Raw genomic sequence first — 24,200 nt, 5'->3', positions numbered from 1 at the left:
AGAGGACTTTAGTCCGAATCCCAAACGGGTCTAACAAAGAGTTTTTTTCTTTCTTTCGAACTGTTAGCTTGTGAACTTACACGTTAAAAATCCATCTCAGTGTGTCGGTCTAGTACAAAGCAGGCTTAATTTTCATATTATATTTCCATATTATAGTTTTGTCCTTAATCTACTGATTTATATCACACCTGCTATAATTTTCAACGATCGACATAAAAAAAAAATGGTACGTGAAATATTTCTACGGAACACTTGCATTTTTGTCTAAAAAAAATCACTGCTCCCGTATTATTTAGTCTTGTTGCGGTTTAGGCTTTTTATTCTGTATAGGTTTCTTTCTATAACAAAAATCTGTGTGTTGACTCTTAATGTTTTGATTGATATGTGTCGTTGGGTTGATGTCGTATTAATGTATACCTTTAAAATTGTTTTCAAAACCAAATGATGGATTGGGTATAGAAATATTCACATCTCCCGTTCAATAGTATATCTTTGCTAAAATTGGGTGCGGACGTTTGGTTGTTCGGTTGTATAAATAAGCAGCCGCATTTGGTCGAAAAAAAAGTCTATGCATGGTGTAGTCACTGGGGTAAAGCTGATGACCGTAACTGCATTCACGGTCATCCCAAGATGTCGGATGAAAAATTAGGTCAGTTTCTGTATTGTCTGTTAGAGTGTTTCTATATCATTTTCTTTACAAATCATACATTGAAACGATGTAAATTTATAAAAGAATCACTCGGAAATCACTAATTACTTCTGAGAAATGTGCATGAAACGGGAAATTCGATTTGAAAAAATCGCCAAGATGACCGTAAATCACAATCGAGATGACCGTAACAGAATCAGCGATTCATAACAAGGCTGACCGTAACTGCTTTTAAGATGACCGTAATTTGTAAATGATGACAGTAACTTTTAAAGGATGACCCTCAATTCTAAGAAATGTTCGTATTTATATAACTATCTTTTTGTATCAAATGATTAATCGTGTTGGTATACACATATTAATATGAGAGTTTTATCCTATAGGTAGAAGAAAATAAGACGTGCTTCAAATGCAAAGATTACCATATGTATCTTTTTTACAGTAGAGAGTTTAATTTTTAAAATGAATTTGCCAAAAGACATGCAAATGAACAGGAAGGGAAAACATGCTACAAAAGCGCGATAAAATGACACCTTACAAGCATAATGAAAAAAATGCGGTGCACAGCCTTCAACTGCTCGACAACTGAAGATTTTTTTTTGTTTCTGGGATTTCTTTTAATGACATATAATAAATACACCTTTTTAAAAATGCCAAAATATTGCATGTACACCCATTGATATTATATCGTCTTTCATTTTGTCGTGCAAATAAAATAACAGAAATATTTTGAAAATATCATTCGAATAAACTAGTGAAGGTGAGCTCCAGCAAAGTAGATCCTTAAAATAGTATTGTACGAAAAGCGTATCACAAGGCGGAACGTTGTCAATTTGTATATATACAGAAATGTTATTCATACAGTCCGGATTCTACTTCTTCAAAATTATCTCCCCATTACGCCAGTTCATGCTCACAAACGTAGAACTGGAAGCCATTGTAGGGATGACGCTCTGCCAATTTTGCCCTTGAAAACTGATAAATTTATCCACATAGCACCATTACGATCGATCGTTATATGTCAGTTATATTTTAAAAGACAAATGTATCTACTAGCTCATGAGCATTAGTTAATGATCTTGTCTGCATTGATTCAACTTAAAAATATTGTCTGTTCGGATGTCAGATGGAATTTTTGATAATTCTTTACTATTTAAAAAAATTCTTATTAAATATTTCGTGGAAGGGCAGACTAAACATTTTCAGTGGTTGAAGATTATAAACCCTAGTTATCACACACAAGAAAATCATATTTTTTCGAAGATATCCATTTTCATCATCCAAATTAAAAGACTGTCGTCAAGTACTTTTAGAAAAAACAGCTATTCGAACACACCTACTCTGTTTTTGTGATTCATTAGATAGGTGTCTCACTTGACCCATATATTTCATCTTTTCGTACTGTAATTTTTTTACGTTAAAAAGTCAACCTGTAGCTTTGATATATAATAATGATAGAATCTGAAGCGAGATGCTATATAAAATACTCTTGCTTTGTACGTTTTAAAGACAAAATATACAACCCAAACATGCCCTAACATAAAAAGGTGCACTCGATTTTTCTCTTTTCGATACAATCGTTACCTGTTTTGGGGAAATTTTTTTTGATTCACATAATGGAAGGGCAGACACGGAAATTTCTGAACTAAAAGATTGATATGTTCTCCGTCCGTGATAAAAAAAAATCGGAGGTTATGCATTTTCTACATCCAACTTATAGATACTATATATAAAAAAGAAGATGTGGTATTATTGCCAATGAGACAACTATCCAGAAAAGACCAAAATGACACAAACATTAACAACTATAGGTAACCGTAAGGCCTTCAATAATGAGCAAAGCCCATACCGCATAGTCAGCTATAAAAGGACCCGATAAGAATCATGTTGTCGACTTGATATCTTATTGTTTTGCATTACTATGTAATAGATACATTGAAAACTTATGCAAATGGTGTTTTTAAAATAAGAAAATTGTCGTTTTATTTGTTTCTATTAACTTTTTAAAATTTTGTAACTATATCAAACATTACAGTTAACATTTATCGCTTTCTCGATAAACAAAGAGCTTCGATTCTTTTGTTCTATTTCAAAAGTGTTTCCGTGTGCATATATCAAGACAAATTAAGATTTTAATCTGCTTCCTCTGGAACCATACACATGGGCTCGATTACCAAATATTCGTATGTATTATTAATGTTTTTAATGCTCCATTTATTGGCATTATGTTTTTCTGGTCTGTGCGTACGTTCGTCCGTTCGTCTGTTTGATTGTCCGTTTGTCCAGCTTCAAGTTAAATAAAATTGAAACTTAGTACACATTTTCGCTATGGTATACATGATCTTTTTAATTCTAATGCCAAATTACAGTTTTATCCCATTTTCATAGTCCACTAAACATAGAAAATCATAGTGTAGTCTAGATGAGGCATCCGTGTACTAGGGACACATTCATGTTTCTTCGAATTTTCGTCGTATCGCTGTCAATTTGTGTTAAAATTTTAACGTCGATATCAATAAATATTTCATTGTTTACGAGAAATATGCAATTTACTATCATTGTTATAAATCCTAGATATGGCCAATTATATTATAGTTTAAAAAAAGAAATTTATGAAACATATTTATATCCGCTAACCAAGCCCTATTGAGATCGACAAACTCAACAAAAAACCTTAATACAATACGGATATTTCTTAGAATTGATGGTCATCCTATAAAAGTTACGGTCGTCCTATATAAATTACAGTCAGTACTATCTTTACAAATTACGGTCATCCTTTACAAGTTACGGTCATCTTTTTACCAATCACGGTCATCCTTGTTTTATGTTACGGTCATCTTGAAAATATTTTGATTATGATTTACGGTCATCTTAGCGATTTTTTCAAATCGAATTTCCCGTTTCATGCACATTTCTCGGAAGTAATTAGTGATTTTCGAGTGATTCTTTTATAAATTTACATCGTTTCAATGTATGATTTGTAAAGAAAATGATATAGAAACACTTTAACAGACAATACAGAAACTGACCTAATTTTTCATCCGACATCTTGGGATGACCGTGAATGCAGTTACGGTCATCAGCTTTACCCCAGTGGTAGTGAGAGTTTCGCGCTATCTATACGTTAAAAAAAATTGAATAAATCGTTGAAGGGATATACGAACTTTGATTGAAATTTATAAAAAACGAAAAAGGTCACCTGAATCTCCAAGTAAGCCAGTCGCATGGTTGAATTTAACACTTTAGAAGAAACGAAACGGCCAAAATAAGTTTAGTCTTATTATAAATTGTTGCCAACTTTTTCGTCCGTGTTTGCTTTTATGACAACTTTACCAGATATATATATATAAAAATTTGACAGTAATTGATTCCCCAAAACGAGCTCAACTACATGTCGTTGTTTTACGCTTCAACATAAATGCATATGTATGTATACAATGGAGACTGTTTTCTGTTCTACTGCCCTTGTCCTAGATTGGCTGTATACAATCTAACCCCTGACATGGACTACTTTATTGAATGTTTACAAACAAATAAATGCAAAGAGAAAGATTCGGAAAGAAATTCTAAAATTTACGCTAAAAAATAAAATACACAAAAATGGAAACAGTTTTAGACAATTATCATTTGAGAACTATATATAATTAGCATGCATCACTAAATGAAACTGATAAATTGATTGCTCCCTTAATGTCCAGTGGCAAATATATCACGCATATTCATGACGAGATGCGAAATGGATCAACCTGAAGCAAATGATTGATACATCACCAAGACAGAGAGTTCGCTGAGGTAAAACGTATGCCGTACTAGAATGCTGTATGGATTTTGCTCATTGTTAAAGGCCGTACAGTGACCTTTGAACGACTTTGACCCTACCCCTGCAGAGCTATAGAAAAACAGTACATTAAGGGGTGTTACACAGACTCTTTTTCGATGATACACAGACTCTTTTTAATTGTTTCACGGACACTTTTTATGAATAGAATCACTCATGCATGATCAGTGAGTTCATGGGCACTTTAATTTTCAATTAGATTTGAACTTTTTGGTTCACCGACTTATTTCCTGTCTTTTTATTGGATAAAATATTTACGTTAGCATCAATATCTATTTTCCGAAACATTTCCAGTAAAATACTATTCATATCTGTACACCAAGGGATTAGACATTTAACTTCAAGGGAGGGGGGAGGGTATGGTATAATAAATCAAATTGTCATCACTGTTGGGTTTCTCGTCTGAATATTTTACATTAACTGTGTCAGATGCCTCATTACAGGCTGAACCTTTTATAGGGTGCTCATTATAAAGTTTTAGTTTTTGGTCATTGTTGAAGGGTGTGCAGTGACCTATTATATAGTGACTAACAAGTAAATCACTTGGTCTACATGATTTAAATGGTTGATACTCGTCTCACCATATCTCCTTAGGCCAAAATAAAAATTGTTTGTTTCCCCTCCCCAGACCCAGGTAAAAAATAAGCCCCCTGGGATGGGAAACAGACATTCTTTTAAATGTGGCCTTATTCATGATCTTTTTATTGAAATTCTGTAATAAGAAGATTTTACTAGTCTATAAGTATCACATAAACTTTACATTATCAATAATCCATTAAAATGAAGTCCAGTCAAAATAACCATGCCAGACAGATATATGACAGATAATTTCATGAATTACATGAATTTTTGAATTTCACAGTTCTTCCATACCCCAAATTTATGGTTAAACGTTTATAGTAACCATAGAAACAGAGAAAAAGACTAAACATAAAAACCATGAAAATGGTGTCATTGTCAGATGAAATAAGCCATTCAAAAATGTCAAACATGTACAACTTACATTTATTCCATAATTATGCCAAAAGTAGTGATCCTATACATGTACAATGTAGCTTATGAGAAACATTGATGACCTTCGGCTATTGTCTGCTCTGAAGTTGGGTTGTTGTCTTTTTTGGCACATTCCCCATTTCCAGTGTCAATTTTATTAGGAAGTATAAACTGAGAAACAAACCTAATCATGTTAACATTGTATCAAACTGAAATAAGGGTTGAGATCTCACAAACATGTTTAACCCCGCCACATTTTTGCGCCTGTCCCAAGTCAGGAGCCTCTGGCCTTTGTTGGTCTTGTATTATTTTAATTTTAGTTTCTTGTGTACAATTTGGAAATTAGTATGGCGGTCATTATCACTGGACTCGTATATATTTGTTAAGGGGCCAGCTGAAGGACGCCTCCGGGTGCGGGAATTTCTCGCTACATTGAAGACCTGTTGGTGACCCTCTGCTGTTGTTTTTTATTTGGTCTGGTTGTTGTCTCTTTGACACATTCCCCATTTCCATTCTCAATTTTATTAATCACTTAAATTATCCATGAAGGTCAAGGTCAGGTCAACCCAACCTGATAGACAAGTAGATCTTTCAAGATACTCATATACAATAAAATGTATCCAATTACATATATAAAATATATACAGTATAAGAGAGCATTTCATTGATTAAGTAACAGTATATTTTACATGCAGTCATTGAACCATGAAAATGGGGTCAGGTGCAATGTACATATAATGGCAAACTGAAACATCATAACATATTAATTAGCTACTAGCATCTGAATACAAGACAAGAAACATCCAGCTCTTTTAGCTTTTAAAATCTAAGCTCTATAAAATAGCTTACATCATCACCCCAAGACTGTAATACAAATTTCTTGTATACAACCAACTTTCATGACTTTTGTGTAAGGCGAGACAAAATAAAATGATACTTTGAAGTACATGTATTGTTTAATATGTTTGACTACTATTATAAAATGCCAGTTTCAGAATGAACAGTAATTTAGAAGATTATTAAAATACATGTAGATACATTCAGACTATTATAACTATACAGCAAGCTGTCATTCGACTCTAACCAACAACCATGCCAGGGCTGTAAAGCTTGTCTAGGTTTGTAAAAACTTCCATCATCATGCATATATATGACACTAACCAATAGTGATGGACCGTGACAGACCCTCATGGAAAGTAAAGGAGGTTTAACACTTCCTGGTGGTACATGTAGCCAACAATAGCAATGGCAGCATAGAAACTCTTATTATATCCAAATTCTTATTTCAAATGAATAATTATCCAAGGTGAATCAGATGATGTATGATCATGATGCTGCACTTTTAGTATTGACAATGATTGATATATATTCACTGAAACTAGAAATTTCCATTATTCCAATTTTCTATTCTTAATGATATAACTATCCAAGATAATCATGGAATTAAGATATGATGCACTACTAATATTCCTAGAAAACTTTAAATTCTCTTTATTTCAAATTGTTAATATTACTTATTTCAAATATATATATATATATATATCAAAGGTATGCTCTGTCACCAAGTAATGTAGTACATTGTATTTCCTACATTTTTTCTATGAATTGTAAGTTTGCTATTTGTTCAATTCACAATTCTCTTTTTGTCCAATCAGATCATCCCATCAACTGTACATCATGACATAATGCTGTTAGCTCTATCAACGTTATTTCCAAACCAATAAGTAACACAAAATTATGAATGAATCCACCATTTCACAATTTATAGCTACAGGTACAAATGAGGTACCATATGAGAGTAACTTAGTGACACTATATATTTCCTATATATACATTGATATACATGATATATGCCGCTTCATAATCTGGCTGGGAATCATGCTCAAACCAATGTGATATCTTATCTACAAAAAAAATATACATTAAGAATAAAGTATTTATTATATATAAACTTGTATTTATCTACAAGAAAAACTAGCAATCATAAGTTGCTTGACAACAAAGTTTAATGATGTAAAGAAATGAATTTATGACTTATACAATTTAATTGATAAGTCCCTTATGAGAAGAAGAATAAAACCCTTTTTTGAGGTTCTATTTCTAAAACAAAATGTTCTCTCTTTCTACATCAATGTTTTCTTAGGTGTATACTTCATTGAAGGGTTACTGTCTAATAGAGGCTATAGCACTATACTTGTTGTGATCAATTTATAATACTTTTTTATTTTGAAATAGAATTTGTTGAATATTACTACCAACGTGACATGGTGACAAAGCAAATAGTATTTATAAGATTCTTCTTCTTCTTCTTTATAATCCATCAACATACTGATGATAACGTGTCGGGCACTTATTTAACTATGCCGCGCATGCGTGGGATCTAATTTTTATTTAGTCATGACAGTCATGACAGTGAATAATATACAAAAGATAAAAATAAAAATTTCAACATAATTTCTTTTTCTTGTTATAACATATATTTAAGTTCTACAAAATTAAGAGCATAACAAATCATTTATAACAAAATAATGAATCATACCCGGTAAAATCTTAAATTTCTTATCACAAAAGATGAAAAGTGTTAAAAATTGTTGTTAAGGACGCAATGCCGTCTCATCATTTGGAATCAGGCATGTCAGGGCACAATATCAATATACTCTTTTTTTTGCCCCGGGCAATTTTGAGGTTATTGCATATATACAAACCCAAGCCTTGAACATGTTGAAGGTATTCATAACACATATGTGACAAATTATAATTATTGTACATCACCCACCAGTGGCTATATAAATAGGTATATCATCGTCGTAACTAGTCCGAGATTACTCTGACGTCCAAACGTAACTAGTCCTAGATTACTCTGATGTCCAAACGGCTGTTTTGCCAGACAAGCTTGTCTCGGACTACATCGTAACATGTGAAGATTGGTTGGTTATTGGTTAATAAAAAAAAGTGACCAATATTTCATGCAAATTTAGGACGTGACAGTTATCAATACATTAACATACAATATGTAGGATTACTCGATCAGGGGTTTAGGTCTTGTAACTGTTGTATAGCCTATAGGCCATCCCGCACAACCATACCATTGTGAATACCCCACATGTCAATGCATGTTAGGCAATAAACAGGGGTGGATCCAGCCATTTTTAAAAGGGGGTTTAAACCATACTTGTTTATATGTAACTTTTTAAATCATGCATTGATCTTTCAAAAAACATGAAAAAGGGGGGGGGGGGGTCCAATCACAGGAACAATTTTTTAACAAGCCCAAATTCTTACTTTGCCTTTGAACAGGCTACTATCCAAGAGTGTGGAGTATTGGAACGTCGATTCATACCTGTATGCACAAATTTAACAAATGTGAACATTTTTCCTTCAATTTCAAACTCTTGGGTGATGATCCATGATCAATGATTATTCTGATAGACATGTATTAAAATATTCATTTCTACTCACCAATTGCAATTTCCAGCTCAGCTTATATTGTACTATAGTTTCCTTCTACCATGTCAACGATTTTGTGTAAAATAAGTTAGCTATTAGAAGCGCTGACACTGCCGACACACATATGCGACATGAATGCAACAAAAATAAAGAGGGTACGGTAACGTTAAATCGTTTACGGGCGAAGAATTATTTTCCGTTTTTAATTAAACTTGTCAGATTTGATTAATTATCGTCGAAAAATGTCCCTAATGGATAGTCATTCAAATTAAACCAGCTTTATTATGCTGTATGCATGTAATATATATGTAACCTGGTCTTTAAATGTACTTTAAGTACAGTGTCTGACGTATTTATAAACATTTTCTTGATTATTTATCCTATTTCAAATATTAATTTGAATGAATTTATAAGCCTTTTTCTGCTATAATATTCAAACTTTATTTTTTAACGAAGGCTTCTGGTATGTAGTTTTTTTTACAAAAGGCCCTCGAATTATAGACACATTAAAAAATAAAGATGGAAAGTCAAACGCATGAGTCTGGCAAAAATAAAGTTAACGGACAATGTCATGACAATAAACGGAAAACGATAAAAGACAGAGTTATATCTATATATTTTTTTCCCTTCCTCAAATTTACTCAAATGCAATTTATATAGGTAACATAAAAAGATAAATGATAATGCATTCATTTACAATATTTAAAAAACGTTTTCAAGTGTTCACGGCCGACATCCGTTATTATTAAATAAGGGTGTAAAAATGAATGACAAATTCTTCACCACGTACGGCAGTCTGTAATTGCATATAAAACGTATTGCAATCACTTGTAAACCATTAAATATAAAGGTTCAGGTGCTTATATTCAATAATCAAATATTATTTCGGCAATCTGTTGATTTTTTTTAGTCAATTCGCGGCGATTTGTGCAGCAGTATGACTTTGAGCTACTTTTTTTATTTATATAATTATAAAACAGTGTTAAATAATTAAATAGGAAGAAGTTAGAATTCAAATTGAATATTTGTTTTATTTAAATAACATGATTAAGGGGGCTCGCGGGTCTAAATGATTTTTTTTATTTAATATAGGATTTCGCTATATTTTTCTATAAATGAAATTTATTTTATTCTTAATAGAAAAATGAAATAAAAAAATGGGGTCACCGTTCATTTACGCTCACAATCTGCCTTAGAAAGAAGCATACATTTTCGATAATGTCCTTTTTTTCTGTTGAACTAATAGGAGAAATAGCGGTAATATCGAAATAAAAAAAGAACTAAATTACAGAAATCGCTTAAATTTTACAATTATTTAGTTAATGTACAGCTTATTCGAAAACAACAATAAAAAATATAGGTCACCGTTGAGTTAAACAAGATATTTCAATTTTAAGGCCAAAAAATGGTATTTTTGCACCAAAGGGAGATAATTTAGAGCCTTTTCAATGATATTGTCATTTTAAAAGTCACCTGGGGTCAACACGAATTGATTTTTTGGAATGATTTTTCTACCATATGATAAAGTAACAACTACTAAAGGCAATTAATAAAATTTGTAATGTAAACTAAAAGTTTATTTTTTTTTCTAAAAATCTTATACCCGCCAGCCTCCTTAAGGGGACGTGGTAGACTTTCAGTTAAAAAATCGTCTTCTTTCACAGTTTTATTTTATTCTTGAAAGGGGAGCAACCCCTGATAAATAATGGGAAAGTTTCACTCGTTTTGTGTCCAAATTATTAAAATCTGAACACGACTGGACACGGTCTGACAACATCTTGATGTCAGTTTGTATCCATGGTCTGTTTTGGTCTGACACGGTCTTAACGGATCTAAACAGCTCGCTAGAAGATACAGTCTTAAATATCTTGACATGCCTTAACGGGACTAATTTACCTAATGAGACTATCGATCCGAATGGAGACTTAACGAACTGACAAATCTTGACGTTTTCCTCTAGCGGTAAATCCAGTCAATTAAGATACGATCAGACCAAAATGACCGTTTCAGACTGAAATCGTGCTACTAGTGAATTATTTATAGATTCTGGCATCCCAACATATCCGGAAACTGACATCCCAACATATCTGGATGCTGGCATCCCAAAATATCCGGATGCTGGCATCCCAAAATATCCGGATGCTGGCATCCCAATACTTTTGGATGCTGGCATCCCAAAATATCCGGATGCTGGCATCCCAATATATATGGATGCTGGCATCCCAAAATATTCGGATGCTGGCATCCCAAAATATCTGGATGCTGGCATCCCAAAATATTCGGATGCTGGCATCCCAATATATCTGGATTTTGGCATCCCAATATATCTGGATGCTGGCATCCCAAAATATCTGGATGCGGGCATCCCAAAATATCTGGATGCGGGCATCTCAATATATCTGGACGCTGACATACCAAAATATCCGGATGCTGGCTTCCCAAAATATAGGGATTCTGGCATCACAACCTTGCAGACATGTACCATTTTTCATTATGACACGAATTTAAATGCTGCTTTCTAATCAATTGGATTTTAGTATTGATCCACCAATATATCACGCAGTACATTTCCTAAGGTTTTGATGTGTGTTGAATGCATATGAAAAAAATCAAGTAAACATAAAAAAAAAGCTACTGATGAATGCCGGGAAGATGATATTTTTAGTCTTTGTTCATGTCCAGTGGCCAGTTTAATGCATATTGAGAATGTGACATCATAGGTCAGAGTGTGAAATGTATACTTGACCAACAAACTGAGTCTGAATTGTAAAGTGCTAGTTGACCATGTAAATGCTGATGTCAACAATTTGATATTTATAAAACTATGTCAATGTACTACCGGTAAGTTTCCAATAATTAGCCAATTTTAATGTTATTTTTCTGAATTTGATTACCATTATGTAAGACATGAGATATACATGTTATTGACTATTGTGGTCTCGAGACAATACATTTATATATGATGACATCAGGACTATAATTTTCAAATCTGATATGCTCATGTTTCGAATGTTCATAGAATTTTTTTTTTTTAAATAAGCTTAATGCAATTGCCAGCTGAAATCATATCAAGTTTAGTAGTTTCCAAGGCTTTCAGAAATCAACAGGAAAAAATTAAAAAAAAAATGCTGCTCATCTTTTATGGCATTTTATCAATCAAATGAATTTGCCCAATGACCATCAACCATGGGAATTTCTGATGAACTAAGTCATCCAGGACAAACACTCTACAAAACGGATTGGTGACTGTACCTTTATTAAAATGCTAAATATGAGGTGCGTTATATTTAAACCTGCATAATAATTTTGTTTTGTGTCTATGAGAAACCCAATTGGCATCCAATGTATAAATTAAGGAGATTTATTTCCCGCAATTGCCTGTATACAATAAAACGTGTACCACAATGCAAAATTTAAAAATAATCTATTATTGATACTAGTGCACAGTGTCTATGATCTGTACGTACTGGATATTGTCAGTATCTCTGGACTTGCTGTATACATCTTCCAATGAGTCAGTACATCATGTCAGGATCTTCTAGTACTTGAGCCTTTCATTTTATTAACAAAACTTACATTTTCTTTATTACAATAATTATTAAACTTGTATCTTTTTTCTGTATTTTAAAATTTCAATATTTGTTAATCTTTTTTCTGTATTTTAAAATTTCAATATTTGTTAATCTTTTTTCTGTATTTTAAAATTTCAATATTTGTTAATCTTTTTTCTGTATTTTAAAATTTCAATATTTGTTAATCATTTAATCAAATCAGTTACACGAACTGGAACTTTCAAACTTTCTATTATCATGTATTGCTAGTGATCTGAAATCAGCTGGAATCACAAAAGATCTGGTGCTGTTTGGATGATTCGTCGTCTGAGTTTAACCTGTCCAATAACTATAAAGTGTTGCGATACATTAATACACAACACATGAATAGTAACCAGAAAGGTGAAGCCACTTTACAAATGCTGAAAAGAGAAATAAATAATTATATGAAATATTATCAACAATAAATTTTCGTTGTAACATCACACCACTAGGGAACGAAACAACGCATTATTATTCGAAGAAAACCTTCATTTAAACTTCTTTTAAATTAAGTTTTCCACACAAATATATGCCTGTTGTTACTATTCAAAACACATACATTTGACATATGAACCGCTAGTTCAATTGATTTTTTTATGGAACAACATCCAGGTCTATACTGTACATTATGATAGGGAGAAAAGTGTTTTTTTTTAGAAATACATCCTATATGTCTTTAGCGACTTTCGTGAAATTTAATTCCCATCTAAGGGTGTATTCGGTTAACACCTTTTTTGAATTTGTGTGTTGTTTTTTTTTATTTTAGCCTAGTCCTGGAACACAAAACTCTTGTAGCGATATTTACATTTTCCTTAATTTTCGTATTTTCTTTTCATTTATTTTGCAAATTTGCTATATATATGCATTGCTTTTATTATCAAGCTTCCACCGAACTTCGTTTAAAAAAAAAAGAAATAAATCACGAAAATATCAGCTTAAAATCATTTATGAAAAGATGACTCCGAGGCATATTTGTAAGACTAGCTTGACCCATAAAACTATACATGCAACCTATTATTATTAATTCCTGCCAGTAAGCTAAGTACAAAATGTATATATATTAGAGTAAATTTATTTTGAAATCGGTAAATCTATTATGTATGATAAGCGTTTCTTTCTTTTAAAACATAGTATTTCAAATTTTACATTCAATCTGATTCATATATGACTATGCAGTATGAGTTTTGTTCATTGTTGGAGGCCATATGCCGACATTTAATTGTAAACTGCTTAGTCATATTAGTGCTATATTATTTGGTCTCAGTCCGGTGGAGAGTTGTCTCGTTAGCAATCATACCATTACTCAAATATTACTCGGACTCCAAACGGCTGTTTTGCAAGACAAGCTAGGCCCATGAGCGTAGGAAGTCAAGACTCCGAGTAATCTCGGACGGGCACAAGTTAACTGGTTTTAGACCCTTGCAAAAAAAAGGCAAACACATTCAATTTTCTAGACCGAAAATCAATCTGAAATTAAGTTTTTCATACTTTATTTTTCTTGAACTCAAATGACTCTTACCAGTGATGCATTTTAATGGTTTTCTTATAGGTTGTCTAGGGGTAAACAAATTAATTTTGCGGACCCAATATTTTTACTGGATATGGCTATGTATGGTGTATAGTGGTTTTTCTTTTTGCGATTTATGAATGGAATGTGAAAAACTATATCTCGAGTGAATGCGATTGATAGTTTAGATTATTTTTACCGATAACCGCTACGAATTTCAGCTGACGGCGACTAGTCTATAGTCATATTAAATATGTCCGTCTTGGAGGATCATCGCTACCATAGGCGGATCCAGCCCCCCTCCTTTTTCTTGTGAAAAAAAATGGTTTATTATACAGACTGAGGTAAACACTAAAAGATGACTTTAGCGGGTCCCTTTGTTATGGCAGTCAGTGCCCCCCCCCCCCCAAAATCCCATTTATAGAAAGTTCTGGAATCCCCATTGGCTACCACAAACGGATCGAAGTGCATCGGCCTCCCCGACAACATGGGAGAATCTGGCGACTGACATTAATCATTGTTGCCTAACCATTTAAGCCTGTAATTTTCCCTCTGGAAGGCTGGCGTATCAAGTCACTGAAATGCGTCCGAGATTGCTCGGACTTCAAACAGCTGTTTTGCAAGACAAGCTAGGCCCATGAGCGTAGGACGACAGAGTAATCTCGGACGGGCACAAGTCAAATCGTCTCCTATAGAAAAATTCGACATCTGATAATATATATATGAAACCATTACAGACATACCTGTAGTTGTCGAGTTGAGTAGAATATACACCTTATCGCTATTCCCGGCTGACCCGTCCGCTTGAACTTTTGACGTCAACAACAATCACTTTTCCATTGTGGCGTCAGACATTTTGTTTTATGACGTCAAAATTTTACGGGAACCTGTGTGATTTCCAGCAATGGCGGACAAATAGCGATAAGGTGAATGGCTAAATCTGAGAAATCTCGGACTACGAAGTGCATGTAAAATATAAGCAAATCTACTTTGTCTTACCTGTATGAGTAGCGTTCTATTGCGTATATGTTTCTGTTATATCAAAATGATAATAAATTGCGGCATGCTGGCCAAAGAAGTGTTTTTCGTCCTTCCACTTGCAACCATGTCCACTTCGCAGATTTTAAACATTCTTTTTACATGCCGTCGTGCGGGTGGGATTTGCCGCAATAAGCGTAGAAAAATAGTGCAAGCGCTTTCAGTATTAAACAAAAGAAAAACTAACAAATAAGAGAATATTAAAAGGGTTACCAGTTTTTATTACTTTTCAAAAAATATTTATATCGGTATAAGTGATTCTTGAGATTTGATTTCTTATCATGTTTACTGTCTCTGCATGAATCTCTACGCATGATGGTAAAACACTTCTTACGTTATAATATCCCTGACGTCATTAGATAAAGTGTTGGGAGGAAAACAACAAACGCACGGATTTTTGTTGTTGTTTTATTTTTTGCATTACACAAAATTATGCAATGGAGTACATCTATAGAAATTCGGCCAACAGTATATCAAACATAACTTGTAGGATTACTGCATTCGGATATTTTGCGATGTCTGCACTCCTACAGTTTTGGATGCCAGCATCCAGCTTTTTCGGGATGCCAGCATCTCAATATAACGGGATGCCAGCATCCCAATATGACTGGATGCCAGCATCCCAATATGACTGGATGCCAGCATCCCAATAAAACGGGATGCCAGCATTCCAAAATAACGGGATGCCAGCATCCCAATATGACTGGATGCCAGCATCTCAATAAAACGGGATGCCAACATCTCAATAAAACGGGATGCCAGCATCCCAATATGACTGGATGCCAGCATCCCAATAAAACGGGATGCCAGCATCCCAATATGACTGGATGCCAGCATTTCAATATATAGGAAATCCAGCATCCCCAAAAAATTTAAAAATATTAAAAAAAAAATATATGCAAAACTAGCATCCTAGTAAAAGTAAGATGCTCCAGTACATTATTATTTTAACAACAGCATCTACATCAAATTTTAATGCTGGAAGCATATAAAAGCAAACAGAGACAGCATATGTACTATAAAAAGATGCTACCTTATACAAAATATGAAAGCAATTAAAAAATTGAGAAATACTTTGACAAATAATTCAAAATTAGCATCTTTTCATTGACATATATGCTATTTCCTAGTTATTTCACGGAATGTATGAAAAAAGCTGTACATGAGAATTTGAAATTTTAGTTGAGAACGCATTTAATCATGTTCAAAAAATTTCTGTAATTAAAAATAAATGTTCAAATCAGGTTTTTATTATCTCTCGCCAAATTAAATAATTAAATGCTTCCCTTTTTGTTTAGTTCGCGTATACAGTATAGATATATAGATATTTTTAGATAAGAACTAATATATGATAACTGCGAATTGTCAAGATTATGGTAGGCGAGATAACTCGACCTATAAACACGATGATTAACAGTAGCAAATTGTTAATTTCTTTATTGAATAGAGTTAGTCACGGACCAATCAAATAATGCTTTATGACGTACTATCCGTTGACTGTCTTGATCGGAGATCATTAGGCTGTTGACCACTGTTGCCTTCCCCGGCAATCGTAATAGAGTCGACCTTGCCCTTGTTTACTGGTAGTACTTCATTTGCCTCAGCGGCTTAACCCGGGTTAGCCCGGTCGACGCTTCCGGTATAGGCACAGTAGCTTCATTTGCTGTAAAATCAGCCGCCGGCGCAAATAGGCATACGCCGCCCTCGCCGGTCTTCACTCACCGGCAAGCAATCAGCCGGTCATAAAAGTATGGTGGGAAGCGCAATTTTAGATAAATTATCGGAATTTAAAAGGCGAAGATTGATTTTTGTCAACAGACTAGTATATAACATGATAATGCATTGGTCCAATATGACGATATTAAATTGCCATGCTATATTTTATTTTCAAATTTATAAAATTATCTCGGAGAAACGTTTTTATGATGAATAAGGCCTCAGAAAAAAATATTGCATCTTAAAAATGTATATTTATTGTTAATAGGTTCATCTTTTATATTCCCTAGCTTAGAAAGCAAAATAGTATAAATTTGAATTTCTGTCGCCATCTTTAAATCAGCCGGTTCCACTCGTTTTATGTTCAGCCGTATTTAACCCGGTCACATGATAGGGTGAACCGGGCATAGCCCGACCTAGAACAAATAAAGCAGCCCAATTCAATTACGCAAATTGCACAACCATAATTTCGTGATGTAATTCCCGTTTCGAAAAACTCACGACGATATAAACCTAGATGAGGAGGATCTGAGACAAAAGGTAATTCAAATTTGAAAGAGATGAACATTTCTATTTTAAAAACTTTTTTTATGAGAAATCCGTCAAACCTTTTAATATGAGATTTCGTCAACCCTTTATTTATCAGATAATTTCGTCATGTTTATGACGATTATTCATGGTGCAAATTTATGTAATCATGAGTCTAAATTGTGGAATATCCTTATCATATCCATATGCCTAGCAATGTAAACATTGTCATTTTTTTTTTCAATTCAAACTAGGTTTACAAACTTCTCAATTCTAACTTCTTTATTTGCTGGTATTTTCTTTCCGATGCTTAACCATCAACAGCCAAATAACAAATGAGCGAACTTGCACAAGGAATCAGTGTCTTTATATACCATGAGCGCGGACCTCTAAGAGAGCACCCTAGCAACAATTAACGTGTCTCATAACAACCAAGAATAAAAGAATGATTTTATTTGTATTTTTCGTTAATGCATAATGTTCAATTGGGTGATTAATTATAGATTACAATTCAACGATAAATTACAAATATTGTCTTTAATATGCCTAAACTGCATTTTTGTCACAATTGTATGTTTCAGGGAAGTTATTTTATTTACAGTGGCTGTCTGGTAAGGGTGGGTCTTTTCCTTTTTTTTGTAGACCTTTCACTTCCTGTATACATTACATCTATCATGCTGGGGCGTAGCTCCATATACATGTACGCTGTCACGTCATGGCATGCACATGGCGGGGTCTAAAAAAATAATTTACGCCGAAAAATAAAATAATACAACATTGTACAAACGAGTAAAAAATATTAAATCTTACTTATAATTATAACCAGAGACATATAATACATATATGTCTCTGTTATAACCAAGCAAAGTAGAAAACTATACAGTATAACTATTTTAATAATGTCACAATAATATTTCTGTCTGGAAAATCAATCCTGACTGAAATCGTTTTTAATTTATTGGTGATAATTTTCTTCTGGTACTCGAAGTAAAAAGCAGTGTATAAAACATGAACAGTTCAAAGCGTGACAAGCCTAAAGGGCAAAGGTAAGACATTTTTTCCTCTCACAAAAACGCCTACCAACAGTGATAGTCATGCAGAAACATACCCAGCAACAAATCAGGACAATTTAGACCCCTGAAAAGTCAAAAATTGATTGAACTTAGCTTAAGGGGGCTCGCGGGTCTAAATGACATTTTTTATTTAATATAGGATTTCTCTATATTTTTCTATAAATGAAATAAAAAAATGGGGTCACTGTTCATTTACGCTCACAATCTGCCTTCGAAAGGAGCATACATTTTTGTTAATGTCCTTTTTTTCTGTTGAACTAATAGGAGAAATAGCGGCAATATCGAAATAAAAAAAGAACTATATTACAGAAATCGCTAAAATTTTACAATTATTTAGTCTATGTACAGCATATTCGAAAACAACAATAAAAAATATAGGTCACCGATGAGTTAAAAAAGATATTTCAATTTTTATGCCAAAAAATGGCATTTTTGCACCAAAGGGAGATAATTTGAAGCTTTTTCAATGACGTCTACATTTTAAAAGTCCGCTGGGGCCAACACGAATTGATTTTTTGGAATGATTTTTGTACCATATGATAAAGTAACAGCTACTTAAGGTAATCAATAAAATTTGTAATGAAAAATTAATGTTTAATTTTTTTCTGAAAATCTTATACCCGCGAGCCTCCTTAAGTGCCACATCAGTGTCATGTCAAAGCCAGTACAAAAAAATCTGGGACCATCTTATCCAGATATTTCTTTGTTGAAAGATTCGAAATCCTTAGGAAAAGATGTAAAGTTACAACTTTTGCCCGACAAATGGAAAGATGTCCACACCTTCAAATTTTCGACAAGGTATATTAACTCCATTTCAATTAAAAAAATATATAATGCGCGTCATTGAACTAACAGGGCTGCATGGGTTGTAAACAGTCCAGGCGATTATTGTTATTCGTAATATTCCTCGAACTTGTAATATTACAACAAAAAGTAACATTACAGCTTTTGTGTAACAGTCAGGGGACTTACTTAAACAAGTGATTTTCTAAATCACTGATTCAAGTAACATTATTTCCATAAAGGTTGGAAGTTAGAGTTGTCTTTCTTTAATAATCACCTATTTAAGTAGTACAAATTAATCACTAGAAGGAGTGATTTAATATTAATGTAGCTTTAAATATAGAATACTAATGATTCAGGGACTAATTATGTTTCTAAACTTATCAGAACCAACATCTGTGTTGTCTAGGATGACCAGGTCGACCATTTCAGGTGATGACCTTGTACTGAATCTAGGATAATGACATAAAAATCACTTGTTTAAGTATCAGACCTCAATTTCCTTCCCAAAAATCACTTCTTTAAGTATCATTCTTTTATAACCCCCACTAATTTCAACACCCCCGAACAGTGAAATTTTTATCGCGAACAGTAGAATTTTATTACATAATCTGAAAGATGAAACCTTGAACTTCACAGGAAATATACTCCCACTGCTGTGAAAAATCTTTTAAGAAAGTATCAGTTCATTATGTAAAGCCATTATTATAGCATTTTTTCAACTAAAATAGAATTTTTAGGTAAATGATAGCATCAAAGGCATAAACCTTGCTACTTAAAAGAAGCAAAAAGTTCATATTTTTTAATTTTACTAATTAAAAGATGCTATTTAAACCTATGTGTTTAAAATTTTGAAAAAACTACAAAATCCCAATTTGTGACAAAACCACGAATTTGCTACTCAAATAAGTGATTTAAAAATCACTTATTTCAGTAAGTCCTCTGACTGTGTAATATAAGGCCTATATTACAAAAAAGCGTAATAATCAATATTACGAATATCTGTAATATAGTTTTTATACGACCGCAAAATTTGAAAATTTTTTCTTCGTATATTGCTATCACGTTGGCGTCGTCGTCTGCGTCGTCGTCGTCGTCCGAATACTTTTAGTTTTCGCACTCTAACTTTAGTAAAAGTGAATAGAAATCTATGAAATTTTAACACAAGGTTTATGACCACAAAAGGAAGGTTGGGATTGATTTTGGGAGTTTTGGTCCCAACATTTTAGGAATTAGGGGCCAAAAAGGGCCCAAATAAGCATTTTCTTGGTTTTCGCACTATAACTTTAGTTTAAGTTATTAGAAATCTATGAAATTTTGACACAAGGTTTATGACCACAAAAGAAAGGTTGGGATTGATTTTGGGAGTTTGGTTCCAACAGTTTAGGAATTAGGGGCCAAAAAAGGGCCCAAATAAGCATTATTCTTGGTTTTCGCACAACAACTTTAGTTTAAGTGAATAGAAATCAATGAAATTTAAACACAATGTTTATGACCACAAAAGGAAGGTTGGTATTGATTTTGGGAGTTTAGGTCCCAACAGTTTAGGAATTAGGGGCCAAAAAGGGACCCAAATAAGCATTTTTCTTGGTTTTCGCACCATAACTCTAGTATAAGTAAATAGAAATCTATGAAATTTAAACACAAGGTTTATGACCATAAAAGGAAGGTTGGTATTGATTTTGGGAGTTTTGGTCCCAACAGTCTAGGAATAAAGGGCCCAAAATTAAACTTTGTTTGATTTCATCAAAAATTGAATAATTGGGGTTCTTTGATATGCCGAATCTAACTGTGTATGTAGATTCTTAATTTTTGGTCCCATGTACAAATTGGTCTACATTAAGGTCCAAAGGGTCCAAAATTAAACTTAGTTTGATTTTAACAAAAATTGAATCCTTGCATGGGGTTCTTTGATATGCTGAATCTAAAAATGTACTTAGATTTTTTATTATTGGCCCAGTTTTCAAGTTGGTCCAAATCGGGGTCCAAAATTAAACTTTGTTTGATTTCATCAAAAATTGAATAATTGGGGTTCTTTAATATGCCAAATCTAACTGTGTATGTAGATTCTTAATTTTTGGTCCAGTTTTAAAATTGATCTACATTAAAGTCCAAAGGGTCCAAAATTAAACTAAGTTTGATTTCAACAAAAATTGAATTCTTGGGCCTCTTTGATATGCTAAATCTAAACATGTACTTAGATTTTTGATTATGGGCCCAGTTTTCAAGTTGGTCCAAATCAGGATCCAAAATTATTATATTAAGTATTGTGCAATAGCAAGAAATTTTCAATTGCACAGTATTCAGCAATAGCAAGAAATCTTCAATTGCACAGTATTGTGCAATAGCAAGAAATCTTCAATTGCATATATAGTATTGTGCAATAGCAAATATTTTCAATTGCACAGTATTGCACAATAGCAAGAAATATCTAATTGCACAATATTGATTTCAATTGGAGTTATCTTTCTTTGTCCAGAATAGTAGTTGAATCAACTTAATCATTGTTTTATACAATATACAATGTATATTCACTTTTACTACCAACTGATAGATTAAAACAATCTTTACCATTCAGTAATAACAAGCACTTTTTTACATTTTAATATTTTATGATGTATTTAAATGAGTAGTTATTGTTGCAAACTTCACTAGAAATTTGAATTGAGATCAGTTTTGAAATAAGGGAAAGGGGGATGTGAAAAAAAAATTGGGGGGTCAATTTTTTTCATTTCAGATTTCATAAATAAAAAGAAAATTTCTTCAAACATTTTTTTGAGAGGATTAATATTCAACAGCATAGTGAATTGCTCAAAGGCAAAATTTTTTTTTAAAGTTCATTAGACCACATTCATTCTGTGTCAGAAACCTATGCTGTGTCAACTATTTAATCACAATCCAAATTTAGAGCTGAATCCAGCTTGAATGTTGTGTCCATACTTGCCCCAACCATTCAGGGTTCAACCTCTGCGGTCGTATAAAGCTGCGCCCTGTGGAGCATCTGGTTCTATATTACGAATATTTGTTATATACGATTAAACGGCTGTTTCATAAATTTTGATGTGTCTTACCATGACACTAATTAGTCTTTCTAGAAGAAATGGATGTGGTAATCATTTTTACATATATGCAGAAAATTTAGTTTTAAAGTCGAATTTTGTTTTTTTTACAAAATTAATGATTTTCCTTTGGTATCTTTCACCCCTCTTTTATATGTAAATTACAATAACGGTAAATACAAATCTGAATTCCCTCTTTAAATTATTGTTTTGAAGGGCTACTTCATATTGTTCTGTTTTGACACCTTCCTGTCGAAATATTAAGGCGTCAACGCATTAAAAATAAAATAAAATAGCCTTTCAAGACTTCATCAAGTTCCCCAGTACTAGTCCGTTACTGAAATGTTGCGTTCCGAGCAAAATGATGATAATGTTTGGAACGAGCTATACCAAACCACTCTTGATATAGCAGAGCTTTTTGGTATAGTTGAAAATGTTCCTAGGTGGTGTGAAAGACAAACCTTGAGAGCTAACCATCCAGCCGAAACACCTAAGGATTACTGGCGAATCTCTCTCTACTATCCGTTTCTGGATCATATGATCACAGAACTTGATTCTCGACTTCTGAATTCAGAAAACCGTTTTAATGCACAGTATCTTCTTCCATGTGTGGTAGAACAAATTACTAATGACCAATTGACCAATACTGTGTGTTCTCCTAACAATGCCCTTTTTTAGTGCTACAGCTGAAAGGTCGTTTAGCGTACTGTAACGTTTGAAAACGTACATCCGTTCCACAATGAGAAATGACAGATTATCGGCTTTGGGTCAATTTAGACAAGGCCATGGACATTTTTGTTGCAGCTAAAAATACGAAGGGCAGATTTTTGAAAAATATTCAGGATGTTTCTCAATAAAAAATGATCAAATACAGTCTTAATAATTTGCTACTCAAACCAATTTTAGGCCGTCAGAACGCACTATTTTGCGTCTAGCCAAAAAAAAATATTGGGGGCCAAACCCCCCATGGTTGGCGTGCACTTCAAAGGGACCCAGCTTCGCCCCAGCCATGTGTCTATGGTATAGGTAAGAATGTATACCAATGGAATACAACTTGGGATCAATATTAGATAAAAGGAAATAATCAGCTTTCCCTGTTTCTTAAAAAGTTAGTTTTGAAAAAAAAAGATAATTGATCTGATACAAGCATATTATGACTTTTTACTATATATGTATATAAAAACTCCAGTTTAATTATTTATCATGTTTATGTCTATTCATAGGGGGCCTGGGCCCCCCTTTCATGGGAAAAATTTGGTTGAATATATAGGGAATCACTGAAGCATGACTGGAACACACCCCCCCCTTTTTTAGGTCAGTCAGCACCCCCCCTTTCCCCCCCTTTATGAAAAGTTCTGGATCCGCCACTGTTATTGCATACATGTACATAGTGACTATGTAACGATATCACCTCGTCTTTATATCTTAGTTTTGGGGTTGCGACTAGCTCATGAACAACAACACATCTTACGTTAACGACATTTAATAAAAGAGAGAGTGTAAAACAAAAAGGCGTTTCTGGACATCACTTGTACAATTCCGTAAAACATATATAACTGAATAACACATATATAAAACATATATATCTAAATATATAACATCCCCTGGTAGAAAAAAAAAATCCCAATGAATTTTTGCATGTATATATGTTGAATTCAGAGCACAATCAAATAAAAATACTTGATCAAAATTACCAATATATCTTTCTAACTTTCATAATATTCAAAATCTCTAACATTTGTTTTGGGGTTGCGACTAGCTCATGAACAACAACACATCTTACGTTAACGACATTTAATAAAAGAGAGAGTGTAAAACAAACAGACGTTTCCGGACATCACTTGTACAATTCCGTAAAACATATATAACTGAATAACACATATATAAAACATATATATATATCTTAATATATAACAACTACTTCATGTGCAATCCAACTAACTTCTGATCAATAATTTTACTCAAAAACATAT

General features: G+C 33.1%; 1 protein-coding gene and 1 long non-coding RNA gene across 2 annotated transcripts in view; one reads left to right on the top strand and one right to left on the bottom strand.

Moving 5' to 3' along the window:
• Positions 1–6,419: 6,419 nt before the first annotated feature.
• LOC139523183 (uncharacterized) lies at positions 6,420–9,585 on the bottom strand. Its single transcript, XR_011664570.1, has 2 exons — positions 8,943–9,585; positions 6,420–7,387 (listed from the first exon to the last, which is right to left on the bottom strand). It is a non-coding gene; the product is annotated as an uncharacterized lncRNA (long non-coding RNA).
• A 7,031-nt stretch (positions 9,586–16,616) lies between these two features.
• The window catches only part of LOC139525412 (uncharacterized), a 96,544-nt gene continuing 88,960 nt past the window's right edge, over positions 16,617–24,200 (top strand). Inside the window, exons 1-2 of the mRNA XM_071320733.1 lie at positions 16,617–16,643; positions 17,219–17,324. The gene's annotated coding sequence lies outside the window, so the exon portion shown is untranslated. The remainder of the gene's footprint in view (positions 16,644–17,218; positions 17,325–24,200) is intronic.

This window comes from Mytilus edulis, chromosome 5 (genome assembly GCF_963676685.1).
Source record: "Mytilus edulis chromosome 5, xbMytEdul2.2, whole genome shotgun sequence".
NCBI classification, from domain to species: domain Eukaryota; kingdom Metazoa; phylum Mollusca; class Bivalvia; order Mytilida; family Mytilidae; genus Mytilus; species Mytilus edulis.
The sequence above is the reverse complement of the archived record's forward strand: the minus strand, read 5'-3'. Positions and strand labels throughout refer to the sequence as shown.